The sequence below is a fragment of the Vidua macroura genome, chromosome 19, assembly GCF_024509145.1.
Source record: "Vidua macroura isolate BioBank_ID:100142 chromosome 19, ASM2450914v1, whole genome shotgun sequence".
Classification (NCBI taxonomy): domain Eukaryota; kingdom Metazoa; phylum Chordata; class Aves; order Passeriformes; family Viduidae; genus Vidua; species Vidua macroura.
Window position 1 is genome coordinate 9,392,571 of NC_071589.1, and position 16,758 is coordinate 9,409,328.

A 16,758-nucleotide genomic window follows, 5' to 3' on the forward strand; every position below is an offset into this window, starting at 1 on the left:
GAGTACTGACTGCTACTGTCTGTGCTCTTGTGCTGTTCATTCAGGGATTTAGGGCAGAAGTGCTTTATGTTGCCATCATCATCTTGTAAGGAGCAAAGAACAAATGTGGTATATTCCCTAGATCCAGGATAATAATATCTGACAGCATGCTAATTAATCATCTCACAATCAGGTAATTCTTTCCCATGTAGCTGTCTAATTACTATTTAGTAGCCCAGACTTCAGTGTGCAAATAACTAATATTTTCAAGCAGGAGTTTCAAGGAGAAGAGCACAGTGGGCCATGACTCCTGGTGTAACTCCTTCATCTTCTTTGAATTACTCCTGGGATAAATCAAATCTGTCAAATCTTTTAGTCTACTGAACCACAGAGCAGCCCTAATTATTACCATATTGGCCACAAGGAAAGAGTGTGCCCAGTTCCACTGCTCAGTGCAATGGGCTGAGCTGCTGATAATGTGCTCACAGTACATCCATATGTTGGCTCCCCAGGAGCTCTTCCTAACCTAGCAGATTATAAGATAATGAGCTTGAGCCATACTTTGGGGATCAATATACAGGATGCTCTTAAAAGATGGGGTTGTATATTAGAGTGTGCTGAATGTCTCCATGGTAGAGATTTACTTGTAAACCAGGGAAGACAGCAAAGATAAAAATTACAATTGCTTAACATGTGTACCTTGAAATTGCTTTTCGCCTCTGCCTCCAGCTTATTCCCTTCTGGTTTAGTTGGGTTTCCCGATGTTTGTGATGTGTCCTGACTGTGTGTGTGTGTGCATGCATGATTCCAAATTCTATCCAGCCAAAAATTTATACTCATTCAAAAATTTTAACCACACTTGGAAGAGCAGCAGAAACTTTACAATATTAATCTTTAGTGTGTCATAAAAATAGCCTTTTTTATGAGTTTCATTAAAGCAAGACAGACCTTCATCCGTGGGACTTTACCAGTGTAAAAATGATTTCATACTTCAGCACTATTCCCATATGTGAAAGAAATCAGTGAAAGCTAATACAAGGCAGTTTCCCACTTGCAGAGCTGCCTCTTGGGCTGGAAACATTATTTAGGTGTGTGTGATTTGGGTTGTTGCTAGCTATATCCCATAATATCTGTGTCAACACTATAAAACTAATCCCTAAGACATCGGTGTCCAGCTTGAACAGCATATGTACACCTATCTTGATGTTGGCTGTGGACCCACTGATAATTTAATATCTTCCATTTTTTCAAAGCTGTGTGACCCTAACAAAGGAGTTCATGTCCTGGAGTCAGGTTTACCCCAGACATATTGCAGCAATTTTCTCATGTTTTTTATTGCTCAGTTGTACGCAACTGCCTCTGTATTTGCTGCATGATTACGCCTTCAGTGTCCAGATCATCAGACCTTTGCCCAAACCAGCCTGAGAATGGCCTTGCAAACATTCTGAGGAGCTGGAGTGTGTTTGATTTTCCTTGGCTTGTTTGCTTTCCATTATCTGTCTTCATGGTGATAAAAACTGCTGCTGCCAATCTCAGGAGTGCTCCAGCTTTGCTGTGTGGAACACACGAAAGGAGGAATGATGTGCAGGCTCTGCTCCCAAAAAGTGCCTCGTGGAGCTTCTCCCCAGAGGAGCCAAGGGGAGGGAAATGTCAACCACATAAATAGCAGGGGCTCTCCAAGAACGTGTGCTGAAATAAAAGCAGCTAAAAATAGTCCCTAAGACTAAATGTGAATCATCTGGAGAGCAACGCGCAAAATTTTCTGCAGGAAAATCCTGAAAGGAGGAAGCCATGCTTTCAGAAGCAATCATGCAAGCTGGAAACAAATAAAGTCTTCCTATGAAAAACTGCAGCTTCCATCACGTGCCCTGGGTCTGCCTTCTCCAGTTATGCTGCAGCTCAGTCTCATTCTTACTGGTGAAGGTTTTGGTTAAGTCTCCCAAGGGCTGGGATGTTTTTGGGGTTTTGTTTTTTTTGTTTCCCCAGATTTTGATCCTAAAGAACCAGAACTCCAGCAAGTGGAATCGGGCTTTGTTAAAACAGCCAGTCCACAGAATTTCTCTTTCCTCCAGGCAGTTTGCAGGTTCCAGAAACATGGGAAGGTGGTAAAACTTTTTTAAAAATAGTGGGTTTGGTTACACCCCTTCTTCCAGTGCAAATGCTTATCCCACTGTCTTCCCTCAGCCATTCATTTGTCCCTCTTTGCCAGCTGTAATCTGCTGCTGGGGCTTACCAGAACTACTTCCAATACAACACGTTTAATCCGAAATTGAAAAGTCTTTGTGCGCTGGGGCCTCGGTGTCATGTGGTGAATATCTGAGATGCAGAGAGGGATCAAGGTGGCTTCTTAGTTACCAGTAGTTAACGCAACCCATTGTGGTTGATTTAATTGCCATTTATCCGTGTCTTTGTGTGCCCTGCTCGGAAGGAACTAAGGCGGCAGATAAACAGCCGCGGTTCTGCTGCGGCACCAGGCGAAAGCTCAGCCATAGAGCAGCCCTAGTGTGCTCTGACAGGCATTGAGGAGCAGCTGAAGCCTTTCTGCCGGACAATGCTGGGCCACAAAAGCAGCATTAGGGCCAGCAGCCCTGGCCAGGCGGGAGTAGCTGATTGCAGAGGGATCCCCAGGCTCTTCAGAGCTGCCCAGCAGAGCACCTGGGGACGGGACAGCGGTGCCACGGGCACGCTGCTGTGCCAGGAGCGGGCACGGAGTTGGCACAGGGCAGAGGAGGAGCCCTGGACACACAGACGCTGCCGCCGCACCTCTGCTCCTCCAGCTGGGTGTGTTTCTTCTCTCTGCGTCTTGCAGCTTCTCTTTTTGCATTGGCGTTTCTGGCCGAGATGCTGGATGTGCCAAATTCAGTGGTAAAGCTGTTTCAGAGTTGAAATGTCCATAAAATGCTGGTTTTGGCAACATTTTGGCTCGGGAAAAAGGAAATTATTTGTGAATTTCAGAGTTTCTCATTTTGATGTCTTTCAAGAGTAGAAGTTTCGGTTTTTCGTTTTGACTTGACTTTTATTTGTTTAATCTTTAAGAACACTTCAAGAAACTGACTGGCACCAGTCTTTACAAAATTCTTTTAGTGAAAACTTTCACGTTTCCCTTTAATTCTTTCCAGGAGTATCAAAATTTCTCTTTCAGAATCCCTGTTTTCAGCCTGAGGCTTGTGAAAGACAGGGCAGCTACCCAGCAAAGCAATCTAGGAATATAATGGGAACGATATTTCATGAGAAATTGTTCTTTTCCATTCAGGAGAAGAATAACTAATGTGTAGTGCTTTTCTACTAGCTGTTAACAATGCATTTCGTTTTTCCTGACGTGTTTAGAAGAATGCGACAAGAGCCCCGAGGCATCTTCTAACAAAGAAACGTATCACTTGGCGTTTTTACAGCGAGCTGAGGCTTTTCTGGGTTACACACGTCAAAGTGAAGTGGTGGGTGTACCTTCCATTACCCACCAGAAAGGAAACAGAAGGAAACAGTCTGATAAAACCGTAGTTTATTAAGCAAGTATTCCTATGTAAGGTCAAGACATTGCTGCCTGCTGAATTTATTCCCGACTTCAGGCCTGCTTTTAAAAAAGCTTTAAGTGTGAACAGATAAGGAGTTAATTTACCTTTTCAGAATTAGACCTTCTTAGACCTTCTGAAAAATTCATGGAAATTGTAATGGGAGAGATACATTTTTAAACATGCTTGGTTTATTTAAGTGTAGTATTTGCCAGTCTTTGCTGTGATGTTTGGAGCCCTTCCCTCTCAGTTCATATCCCAGGACATCCTGACTCTGCTGAGAACTGTATTCACCCTCTGCCCTGAGCCCTTGGCTCTGTATTCCTAAATGTTACGGCCATCAGGCCCAAAGGTGCAGTGATTTGACCTAGAAACAGAGCCTTGCCTGCTTGAGAGTGATGTGCCTTCAGCATCTGTGTGTGTGTGAGCTGTCTCAGGTGCCTCACTCCCTGGGGTGTCCAGAACTAGTTCCATTAACAGATGATCATTCTTTTGGCAGAACTATTCACGCTTAATCTCTTTCGGGCTGAGTGATGAAGCTGGTTGGAGGCAGAACACTCCAGGGCTCAGTGTAAATGCAGTGCAGGAGCTGGCGGAAGAGCAGTTTATTCTTCTTCCAGAATGTGTCTGGGAGTACAGTGAAGTGTAAAAACTCAGATGCAAAACCAGAATTACCTTCCCGTGGTGCTTTCTTGACCTCATTGTCTCCTTTTGCTTCCCACTCTCCTTTACAACCCTATTATTTGAAGTCAGGAACTGAAGCCCTTCGGGGAGGGGACATTTAACTGGTTTACTCCAGCCATACTACACGTGGTCTTGTACAAGGAGTTCATTTTAAGTTACTTACACACCCATAATGGTAACTGTAGGAGGAAAGAAGAGGATTAAACTATATCCTCCCTGAAAAATTAAATTTGGGAATGTTTGACCCTTTCCACAGCAAAATTCAGCATTCAGAAATTTCCGTTGTTGCAGAAATTTGAATTTTAGAAGAATCTAGTTTATGATTAAATTATAGAAAAGGACAAGAACTGTGTTTTCTATACAATTAAAATTTGAAAGATGCTGAAAAATGTTGCATACCCTAACACAAGAAGTAATTTTCAGACCTGTTTGTGAGCAATAGGGAAAAAGGAAAAAAACATTTCAGATCAGTCATACTGATATTTTTTAAATGCTTTGATCTGACTTCCATAATGTAAACATTTTTATTGTAGTCGACTTACCTGTAGAACACATATTAATGTTGAACAAGGAAGCTGGAGTGCATTTAGGATCAGCTGTAACACTGGAGAATGGGATTCTTAAATGTCTGTTCCATGAGCTCTGTGAACCTTTTCCATTTTCACCACTAAGATACAGAATAGCCATTAATACAATTAACACGTTATGAAGGGACAACAAATTCAACAGGGTGAGAGCCCAAAATATTCCTGTAATACTCTGAGTATTACAGACCACCTGTAATACTGATTTGAGAGGTAGCAGAGAGGTTGTATTCTTTTCAGATAGACAAGTTTAGCTTGTGCTGCACTTAAGACTTCTGTCTTCCTCTTATCTGACTGTTTCTTGCTCTCTGAAACTATGCACATCTTGTATTTTGGACTGTGATATCTTTGAGAAAAACCTTGGCACCGTGAGAGCTGACTGTCCAGGACCTGTTGCCATAATGCAGAAGTTTAATTGTGTGTTGCTGCAGTAGTCGATTTCATGAATTCCGTGTTTCCATCAAGAATCATTTACCTGTAGATCATGACATTTTGACATAGCAGATTGTTACAGTTGTTCAGAAATAACTGATTCCACTGCAGATTTTAGCATGAAACCTGGGGGCAGACTTCAATCCTGCCATTGTTTCTGAGATCTCGGAGCAGCTCAAAGCAGGGGGGTGAGGCAGAAAGTTTATTTATTTTTTTTAAAAAAATAACATAGTTTTTAACATCGGTTACAATTCCAGATAGAAAATGTTTTGCTAATAAGCAGTATTTCAAACTGATGAGAGCACTTAATGGAAGTTTATCTTTACCTGAATCAAAGAAAAACATGCTGTTCCCAGCCCTGTGTGATGCCCGTGGCTGTGCTGAAAGGAGCATTTGATTAGGAATGCCTTGGCCAGGGCGAGATCTGGAAGCTTTGGAGTCTGCCCCGGGTGTCTTGGCAACGATACACAGTTGAGAGCCCGCATCAGCACAGACACGGAGCGTGTCCCAGGTCTGGTTTCACATCCCGCTTGTGCAAGGCAAGAGAGAAAACTTTGCTGCTGCCGAGACGGGCTTTAGAGACACTGCTGTTCCCGTAGAGACTATCACAGTCACTCTCAGTAAGTACAATTTTAAATTAAGGAATGTTTTCTTCCCTCTGAAGTCATCTTTGTTAAGCGTGCTGTAGTTCAGGGATAAAAATCAGGCTGAACCGCAGAGTTAAAATATACAGAAGCCTGCTTTCAATTAGTGTGAAGCTGCTTTAACTAGCCATTAACTGAGTGGTATGGGACTGGAGGAGCTGAGAGATTGGGAAAGCAGAGCCTGACCTTTCCCCTTTTGTCAGCCTGTTCTTTTCAGGGTGAGCCCGTGGCATTGTGTGTGCGGTGGTACCTACAGCAGAGCAGGGACAGCGCCGTGGGCTCTGCTCATCTCCCCCTGCACGGCTGATGCAACAGGAGCCCTGCAGTGCACAGGGAGCCATTCCCACTCCTTGGGCACTGGAGGCAGAGACTGTGATGAAGCAGGCTTGAAGAGAAAAACTGAGCTGAGCTGTTCCCTGTTTTCTAAGGTGTCTATTTTTTCTAGGCAGAACTGAAATGTACTGTGAGGTTTTGTTCTCACCAAGCTTTTCTGCTTTCTGAAATGTTTGTGTTTGCTTTTAGTGGAGTAAGACGTGATTGTGGAAAACCTGGAGATTTATCCCAAGTCAGAGGAGAGGATATGATTGTGGTTGTGTGGCTGGTTTAGGATAGGAGTGTCTACATCCATCTCTAGCCTCTGTCACAGCCTCAGTGATCTCCCTGAGCACTGAGAGGGAGCCCACACAGAGCCTTTCTCGCTGGCATGTGATGTCCCTGCGTGGGCTGTGCTGGGGTGGGTGGGCATTACTGGCTGCTTCAGTGCTCATGGCAACCTCTCCCTGTGCCTTTGATGCAAACAGCAGTGGCTGCAGGGATGTCTGCACTCCTGGTTGAAGCATTTTGGGGCACAGCTGTGCACAGACGGTGGCACATCCTGTTAAGAAGCACATTCCTATGAGGTACCTGTCAGGGTAGAGCTGTGGGACTCACAGCACAGCAGAGTGCTGGGCTGGCCCAGCTCCCTGCAGTGGTACCTGTATTTCTCTAGGGAAGGGCCAGGGCAGTGGCACAGCTCCTCACGTGCAGTTCTCTCACAGCTCAGCTACCTGAAGCTGTATCCTGAGGAACACAGCTCCCATCAGTGCTGGGTGGTAACTCAGGCTGCTGCCAGGGAGCTGAGTGTGTCTGCTTGTCCTTCAGCCAGGGACAGGGACCCTCTGTGCCACCCACCCCAAAACAGCAACACTTCACAGCAGCTGCTGATGTGGGGATGAAGCAGATTAGTCACAGAATACAGTGAGTGAAGGATTCAGACCTGATCCTTTGGGAATAGTGAACACTGCAGTGAGAGGAAGGGAAATCACGACTCGATCTATCAATGCTTTTTGATCAGGCAGTTGTACAAATGTTTTCTGTGGGGGGACTGTGAGTTTAAAGAAACTTAGTTCAAAGACTTCACACATCTGATGGTCAGGCCAAATCCCTGTAGCTTTGGTTCCCTGTTGGAATGAGTGTGTAGTTCAAGTGCAGGCTGTCATACTTGACTGGCAGCCAGATGAGGCTGCTGCACCTCATCAGCTCTCCTTGGTCCAGAACTGCTAACAGCAGTGTCTGTGGGAAGCCAGCTGTGACAGAACCAGGGACCTCTTGGGCTGAGAGGTGACAAGGATTTGGCTGGCCCTGCTCTTCTTCACTTCCAGTATCACATGGGAGATACCAGAACCTTGCCATTTAAATCAGCAGAGTTCACTGAAGTCAGCACTGGGACTGTGCACTCTAATTAAGAGTCTGGCCTGTCTTTTTTTTCAGAAAGAATCTGACAGCCCTGCTGAGTGAGAGGTGAGTTCTGTGCTCCTTTGGGCAGGTGGTGGTTGGGGTGGTGTGTGGTGAACTCCTTGGGTGTAGTCTGCTATTGATTAGATGCTTTGTATTTCCTCCTGCCTTGGAAAAGGCTGTGCACTCCACAGCAGTATCCATATGGATATTTCTGATTACTCCCCTGCAGCCTCGTGTGATGGCCTTAAGGGTTTAGTGTAGCTTTGGCATTGCTGAGCCTGCTCCTGCAGAGAGCTGCTTTGTGTCACCCAAGTAACCTGTGCACATGAACTGTGCTCTGTCTGGCTCAGAGGTGCCAGTTAGCCTCTGAACTGTGCTTCTGCCATGGCTGATGGGGAATTATCATGGGAAAGATGCAGAATAGATCATATCCGTATCATGTTGTGGCCCAGTTCACTGTAATACTTGTTTCCTACAAGTCTGCTTAGGGATTCCTAACCCATTTTTTCCCCTTGGAGAAAAATGTGGTATTTTCATAGCAGAAACCAGCATGGATATTAGTTAATTCCAGATCCCAACGTATTGTGGTGTTTCCTGTCTGTTTCCCTCATTCATCTCAGTGTATAAAATGTGCTCCGTGAGGAGATTTCCCTTAAGCACAGAGCAAGTCTCCTTTCCTCTGTGCCTCCCTCCTCCCTCATAGAGTGTTTGTGTGTGTTAGGTAAAGCATCAGGGCTGGTCAGCTCCAGCTTGGACTCATCTCCTGAGTATTAAGGACTCTCTGTCTCTCTCACTTTAATCTTCCCCCTGCTTCTTTCTGTTCCTTCCTCTATTTTTCAGCAACAGTGCCACCTAATTAGGTCATGGATTGTTTCATACTCAGAATCTTTCAGGAGGTTTTCCAGTAGCTGTGAGTTTTGTTATCCAAGGCACTGGTTCTGCTTGCCCAGCTTTCCTACTTTGTGCCTCTATTTGCTGCTCCTAAAACTGAAATATTTCTCATTCACATGGCTGCAGCAGTAAAAGCCTTGTCAGTTCCATAACAAGCTGCTACTGAGTCCTTGGGGAACTCCCAAAGAAACATTTTACTCTGAGATCAGTCTGCTTTTCCACATTCCCTACTGTTTTATTAATAAGGATATTTTCCTGAGAAGGAGATTCTCACATAAAGTCGCCTGCAGCTTCAGTGGCTGCTCCTCCCTGGAGCCCAAATAATGCCTCCTGCTTGCTCAAGATGTCGGGATCCTCATCTGGGTAACAACACACACATTGCTGCTTTCAGGGCGAGCAGGGGTCAGCAGCGTGTCGAGACTTACCTGGGCGTGTGGCCTTTAGCTCGTATGAAACAGACCCAGTCCAAGGTGTGGTCGGTCCTAAATTTTGTTGTATCCAGATTCAAGGACTCATTTACCATGAGGTGTTATTTTTCCCCACAAACGAAGTTCAGTTAAGCCTTAAGGAGTAATTTCAAAGTATGTGATGATCTGTACAATCAAGAGTGGCAGAATTGGATTTTTTATATCTGTGACTCGATACATCAAATCAATCTGCAGCCAGAAGTCTGTGACAGGATGAGCTGGGACTAGATGCAGCCCTTACAAGTGGGTATTTGTTGCAGATTGCTGCCTCCTTCCTCAAAATAAAATACCATTTTCCCCCTGTTCTCTAACCCTAGCTTTTAAAGCAATTTAATACATGGTCCTAAATTACAGTTATGAATTATGGTATCCCCAAATATTCTTAATAGCTGTATAAATACAGAGGGGAAAAAAATCCCAACCCAAACAGATTAAAGAAGGGCTGATAATTCAGAAGGATTGAAAAGATTTCTACTTTTCTTCAGAGTTAATTGAGAGCAAAGGCTGTTGCCCCTTTACTGCACAAATTTCAATTAGGCTGACAGCAGAGCTGGTCACAGAAGGCTGAATCTGGCCTGTAACAATTTGTCAAAGAAAATCTTTCCTGTTTCAATCATTGAACCTTATTAAATCAATTTCATACAATGATTTAGTCATTGCCTTTCATTCATGCCCAACTAAAGCTTTTTTATAGCAAACAGTGACAACAGAGTTTGCATGCTAGCAATAATAAGACTGGCTTTGCATGGTCACATGCAGAATAAGAGACTGTCCAGTAATTTTCATCCTGTTGTCTGCTGGGTAAAAAGAGGGGCAGGAGGTGCTTCCAGCTCCTTCTCCAAGCAAGGTACCAGTGCATCCAGGTGATATCGGGGTGTCCAAGTGTTTAGCCTGATTAAATATTTCACTCAGGATGTTTTGTAACACTTTTCAAAGTGAAGATCACATATGGCTATGGAGGGACCACCCTGGCTGGCTTTTTTCCTTTGACATTTTTTGACATTGCTAGCTAAATGTGGCTTAGCAAAAGAGTGGAGAGTGATGAAAGATGGGAGGTGGACAAGAAAACTACATATAAAGTAAAAGAAGTGTGAACTGGAGGGCAGCTTTCAGGGCATTTAGGATCTAAGCACCAGATCTGAGCACCACTCCTGTCTCCAGAAATCTCATAAGGTAGGTATTCAGTAAACTTTCTGGACTAGTAGATAACATCTCTTTTGCAGTGCATTTCTACTCAAATTTGTATCCACGGTTTGTTGTGTCACTTCTGATTTCTTTTGAGATTCACTTCTCATTCCTTAATCACGTCAAGCACTTAAACCCAGTGGGAATTTGGAGTAAGTCAAGAGTTTTGAGCTCAGCTGTCTGAAGCTGAAATGAACCAGCCTCAAGAGCTCCTTGAGATATCCTTTTTGAGCAGGATGTCCTGTCAGGTTTACATGGAAATTACAACTGCCTTGATAATTTTTTTTTTTTTTCTTTCATCTCTCTGTCATAACACGTGAGAAATCAGGGATGCAGGCTGACCTTCTGGAGGAAAAGGCATGCTGCCAGGGAAGTAGATCTCAGGTCTTTATAGAAGGAAGTGTCACATTACCAGCTGATTAAAGCCGTCTGGCAGAGCCTAAAGCACAAAGCATTGAGCCAGAAGCAGTCATCCAATAACTGTTTTGAGAGGAGCATGTGTACCATTTGAGGTGTTCCCAGGGGTGTTCCCAGGTGAGTCCCTGCAGTGTCTGCAGCCTCAAAGGACAATCCCCTGGGTCTTGTGCATTCCTCTGAGTTTGGGGGGGAGAAAGGCAGTTGCACTTTGCAGAAGGGGCTGAGGGGAGGATTGGTCACACAGCTCAGGGTGCTCAGGTGATAGAAAGGCTGATGGCTCTGACTGGAGTATCTTTAGCTCCAGCAGCACAGGCAGCCTAAGAAGCCCAGCAAACTGCAGCTGGGTAGTGAATTGGTGTTCACATCTCAACACATGAGAGGAGGAGCCAGGCCCCCATGGAGGCTATGGCTCTTCTCACCCTCTCTCCTGGGTGCCTGTGCCTACCGTTTGTGGTGCTGCGTGTGGGCTCCTGGAGGGGCTGTGTCACATCCATGCCAATGCCTTGAATACTTTGAGGTTTTGAAGTGGCATTAAATGTCTGTATTCAGGCAACTGAAGGCAATCTTCAGTCGTGCTGGACACCAGATAGGAGTGACTGACGGTGCTGATCCATCCCTGGGCTGTCAGTGCTGCCTCTGCCTGCCTGGGGCTGAGCCACCAGGAAGGAAACAGGGAGCAGACACTCCCCATCAGGGATAACTGACAGCAGGGGCCCTGTGCAGACACTGCAATTATTTCCTTCTTTTTTCTTTTTCCTAATTGTAAGATGTGTGATTGCCATAGGGGGACCACCTACTGTTATAATGTGATTTGAGAAAGCCTTTGAACTTGTTTCTCTTGAGCTTTGGTCAGCCAGATGTAAAACAGAAGCAATTAAAGCATGGAAGAAGTGAAACGACCTGGAAGATGGATATGGAAGTCTGGTCAGAGCCAGCTCTGCAAAGGGGATGGAAGAGAAGGAGGGCAGGTTTATCTCTGGGATGAAGGGGACTTTTCCCCCAAGACTTGCATGAAGCCTTAAACCACACCTGCAGCATCCATGCTGTTTCCAGGCAGAGCAGTTGTGTCTCCAGGACAGGTACAAATGCAAACTCTCCTGTCAGAGCTGCCACTCAGCCATGTGTCTGAAGCATTTACTTTGTATCAGTTGCTACTTACAAGTGCATGAACGTGCCAAAATGAAGAATTTATTCACAGTGAGCCTGGGAGATAGAACTTTTTCCTGGCAAGGAGGGGCTAGCAGCATTTGGGAAGGTGTAGGAGCAGAGCAGTCTGGTAGGACACACTTCCTGTCCTGTCCCCCTTTAAGCTTGGTGGATGAAGGGCACCAGAAGTTTCCAACTTGTCTCCTGGCCCTGGGAAGCCTTGGCCTGCCTAGAGGCACTCATGGCATCAACACTGTCCCCAGGCAGGGCACAACAGCACCTAACAGGGAGATTAAAGCAACAGAGGTGTTCATGAAGTGTAACTGGGACCCAACACGAGTGAGTATAACTGAATGAGGGTTTTGAGGGTCCTAGCAGCCAAATGTATCTCTATTGAAATAAAGGTTTGCTGCTGATGGCAGTAGCTTTAAGATCAGGCTTGGGCAAAAGTGCTGTTGCTCACTTAATCATTGTGGGCTGCCTTTATCTGGTGGCTAGCTTCTTTTAGTATAGTTGGATGTCAAAAAAACACATTGCTTTTCCCAGAAGCAGCAGCTGGAATATTGGTTTCAGCTGGGGAGCTCTGTGATGGACTTTATTCAGGGCTTGGGGAGACTTCCAGTTTTGATGTTAATAGTGATTTAATGATAAAATGGCAGCATTACTTGGGAAGGAGAGACAACTGATCCAGTGAGGCAGCCTCACAAATAGCTGTGTCCAGTCTGCTGGGGAGCCAGAGCACTGCTGTTGCTCCAGGTTGCTGCCCAGGGCTCAGTCATTTGTCTGAGCACCAGTGAACAAAAGCACAGATGAAGAAGGAAATGCATCCTCTCTTCCACGGCAGAAAATTAATTGTGAAATACTCTCGCCCCCTCCCCCTTGCCCATTGCTCAGGGAGAAGGGAAGGAGTGGAGCCAAATATTTGAGGAAAATGTTTCCAGGATGAGGGTAATTCCAGTCGTGTGCACCATCCATCCTAGCAGGGTACTGCACTGAGTCCTGGGGGTGGCATTGCAAGAATGGGGAAAGAAGCATCCAAGTCCTGACTTTATCACTTTTCTTGTCTGAGCTTGGAGAAGTCACTTGAAAGTAGTTTTAGGGCTGGAGACCACCTAGGCTGTATTCCTGCTGTTCAGCAAAGCCTGTATTTCTTTGAGCTTTTATCAAACAAATATGGAACAGAAGCAATTAAATGGTGGGAAGTAGGTGTCTGACCACCCTTAAAGGCACAGCCTCTCTGTCAGATTTCTCTGCAGTGAAATGGCAGTGGGCACTCTTTCCTTTCATGCAGGTGTTAGGAAGGTACACTGATGGTGTCCCAGCTGCATTACCATGGAGCTTTCTTCCTTGTTCTGTGTCTGCCCTGCAGCACACGACAGCACCTCCAAAAGGTCAGTGAGTGAGGAGAGCTTCTCCTGGGCCACTTGGGGAAATGAGTGCAGCTGTTTGTTCACAAAACAGCAGCATTGCAGGTGAGCAGCACTGAGCCAACTGTGCAGGCTCCCTCTGCAATAACCCCAGGTTTCCTCATATCCTTTCTGGTGCTCTCTGTCTAAAAATGACCCTCTATTGGAATAAACTTGTGATGTGTAGAAACTATTGCAATGATCCCAGAAGAAACCACAAACTCGAGATGTGAGTTTCTGACTGCTTCCAGTTAAACACATACAATGGGCCCATTTTACGTCAGCTGGCATTTGTCAAACTTATCACAGTTTATGCTTACCATGGTGTTCTTTTGGGAACCATTAAGACTTGTGTGTCAGCCAGGGAAAAGGCCACAGGAATCCAATTCAAAATATTTGCATTGCTTGCAGCCAGGGTTCACAGCATGGCAAGGGCAGTTCACAGTGCTGGATTTTGGAGGTGTTGGTGTAGCTGTGCCCCAGGTATTGAGCTGGGAATTAAAGACACAGCAAGGGTAGAAGGTGACTGGGACCCTGTACATGTGCTGCTGAGGACAGATGGCTCACAGCCACCCCTTCCCTCCTCACTACTGCCCAGTTTATACTCTGAAAAATAACAACAAAAGAATTGACTTTATGAAAGAGATTTGCATTTGTGATGTTTATAGTACAGAGCCTGTTCCTCCTACTTAACTGTATCATGAGTTAATCCATTCATTTCAGCTGCAAAGCCTGATGCTGAGTTGATTTACACTGGATAATTCCAGGTTAACTGAGCTACAGTCACTGAGCAATCCCAGTTATAAGAACATTCTTGAGTGCTGGGAGAGAAATAAGACAAGATGGAAGCAGAGACACACCTGGCAGGCAGTCAGAGCAGTGTGAGTGTTTACAGACCTTACTGTGGAATAGGAAGGTGAGGCTGGAAAGAGCTTGTGATTGTATGCCTGTATATTCAGGCTTACAGGTGGGGTTTGTGTCAAAAAGGAAAGTTTGACAAAAAGTGCTGATGAAGACCAGGCTACTGTCCCAGTACAGACTAAAAATACATTGCATTTGTCATTGTGAACATTTGCACTTATTAATAGCCAATATTAAAAAAGCTTTTTGAGTCCATCTGTTAAAGTGTCTGGCTCAGGCAATGTATGTTCAGGGTAAGTTTTTTAAAATTCCTGCCTTGGGAAAGGTTTTTTGCTGACTTTAAAATGTTAACAGCATTTTTCTGAAATTTGATAAAAACATTTTACTTACTCTGGTTTATAAATCATGATTAAATTCTCACTGTAGCACTACAGTATTAAGCAGTGGCTAAGGAATATTGAGATCAGAACTGGATGCGAGTGATCCAGCCTTATATTGGCATGGTCAGGACTGCAGCCACCCCTTATCAGTACATCAAGGACTTGGATAAAATAGAGAGATCATGTACCAGGTGAATGATTAATGATGGCAGTTTTGGATAGCCACTTAAGACAGGATAGCACATGGATACAAGATTTATGTGCTGGGAAATCTGTAAGAAAAAAGGCCCTTACATTTTCCAGCCTGATCACAGGACATCACCATTGTGGGATATAAATCTAGAAGATATAAACAACTATCTCCATCTGAGTGTTGGCTCAGTGTGGAATTGAAGGGACTGAACAATTCCACACTGAGCCAGCCCCATGGTGTGACTGAGCTGAAGGGAGTCTCTTCATGTGACCCCTCCAGTCCCTTGCAGTGGAGGGACAGGACACCTCCTGCTGCTTTGGCCTGGAGGAGCCTGTTGTGGTGCTAAAGCTGCCATCCCTTGTGTTGTTCCAGGCTGCAAGTGCATTTCAGGGTGAGCATCCCTTATCAGTGGTTCCCATGCTGGTGACTGGTTTATCTTGGTGACTGACAGCTGTGATAATGAGGTTATTGTAAGGAGGCAGTCAGTGCACAGAAATGTTTTTATATCTTATGATCTGGGATCTTGGGGGGTTTGTGCCCTGAGAGGCTCTGTCTCTAGCTGGCTGGGCCAGAGCAAAGCGCAGAACACAGAATGGCTGTACAAGAAAAATCCCAGTTGCTTTCTCATCTGCATTATGTGTTAGTTTGTCAAAGTCATTGTAGAGCTGTTTGTTGTAGTATCAAGACAGAGTTTTCTAAGCATTTTAATGTACCTTTGAAGTAAAAATACCTGGGGAGCAAGGCAAGTCCATTAGTCCCTATGAACAACTGGTGGTTCACAGATGCTCCATTTCTAGGTAAATCCCCTCTGCTGCTCACTGTCTTAATGCTCACTGAACTCTGTTGACTTAACTCAAGTATTTTATACAGCTGGCTTATCTCTGTACAATGCTGTGCCACTGGGAGCCTCAAATCTGGGTCTTGGCTTAGACCAGAACAAAATACTGAGGGATCTGACTGGCTCTGGCTGGGCAAGGGTGGCATGGATGAAGAGGGTGTTATTCTGGTTGCAAGGTTTGATAAAAAAATTACCTTTTCTCTTTTATTCTCTGTTTTTGTCTCACTGAAGTTGTGGAAGCTTTTTCCAAAGCACCACTTTCACCATGCAAAAATCTTATTTTCTTTCTCTCTCCCCACTGAACTTCTGCTTATTATATATCTGTGAGTTGCAAAAAAGAGCTTCAAACCAGCAGTGGCTGCAACAGCTCCTGTCTCTCAGGGACAAGATTAAAATCCACCAAAATGAGATGTCATGGAAAGCATTGAGTTGCTATTCTCTGGTGCCACAGAAAATTGACTTCCTGTCTCTTGCTGCTGCAGTACAGAGCCCATGGAAGTACCTGGCTTGCTAGATTTCCATATGAATGGAGATGGGTGATGAATGGGAGCCACAAGTCACAAAGGTAAACGAATGTGCTACGGATGGCCCAGGTTGGAAATTGGATGATTTTGATGTCTTGTACTGAGTGGTTAAGGCTAGAATTCATGTTCCAGATGATAAGACTGTACCTGTGTAACATTTAAATTAGAATTTGTATGTTTCTTACTGAGATTGGACTTCCCTTTGTAATATCCAGCTATGCCTCTGAAATGATTTGTAGGCAATACTTATAGGAAGTAGTGGGGGTTTTCCATCTGTACGTTAATATTTTAGTGCTTGCTATTTTTAGCCATATCCAAGAATGAGACTTCTGTTTCTGGATAGAACTGGTGATTGAGCCCATTCCTGACATTCTGCATTATCCAAGATCCTAAACCCAAAAGTAATCCTGAACCAGGCATGTACAAATTTGCTGCAGCTGCAACTTGGACTGAAATTATTTTATGAACATTACTTACTGAAACAGGTTTAGCCTGACAGTCCAGCTGCCTGCTCACAACCGTGGCAGTGTCTCTCCATCAGAGGGAACTGGAAACATCTGGTTCTTCATTTGCTGAAGCAAAGAGCCGAAAGTGAAAGAAAAGGGGTGCAGCAGCCGGGCGCCACAATGTCACTGAAGTGCAGAGCCACAGGAACCAGAGTTGGTGTCTCTCTTGTATCCATGGAGACCCCGGAACTGCAGGGGCTGGGGGCTGTCACACTGCTGTCACCACGCGGCCACAGGTGACAGGAGGATGAGGCTCAGCTGGCAGGGAGGGCCCTGCAGGGGTCAGTGCTGGCACTGCCGGGGGTCACAGGTCACTGTGAGACAGCAGAGCCACACCTTGACCTGGAGGAAATGGCCAAACTCAGCAAACAGTTCAGCTCCTGCCCTTTGCAACCT

At 45.0% G+C, this 16,758-nt stretch overlaps 1 protein-coding gene and 1 long non-coding RNA gene across 5 annotated transcripts in view; one reads left to right on the plus strand and one right to left on the minus strand.

Annotated features, from left to right (window-relative positions):
* RAB11FIP4 (RAB11 family interacting protein 4) overlaps nucleotides 1-16,758 on the plus strand; it is a 111,670-nt gene that overhangs the window by 60,975 nt on the left and 33,937 nt on the right. The gene's annotated exons all lie outside the window — the stretch shown is intronic.
* On the minus strand, nucleotides 8,805-16,482 carry LOC128816615 (uncharacterized). Of its 2 annotated transcripts, none has more exons than XR_008439968.1 (3): nucleotides 16,334-16,482; nucleotides 13,381-13,551; nucleotides 8,805-9,032 (listed from the first exon to the last, which is right to left on the minus strand). It is a non-coding gene; the product is annotated as an uncharacterized LOC128816615 (long non-coding RNA). The 2 variants fall into 2 exon arrangements; XR_008439969.1 differs by lacking the exon at nucleotides 8,805-9,032 and adding an exon at nucleotides 11,671-11,934.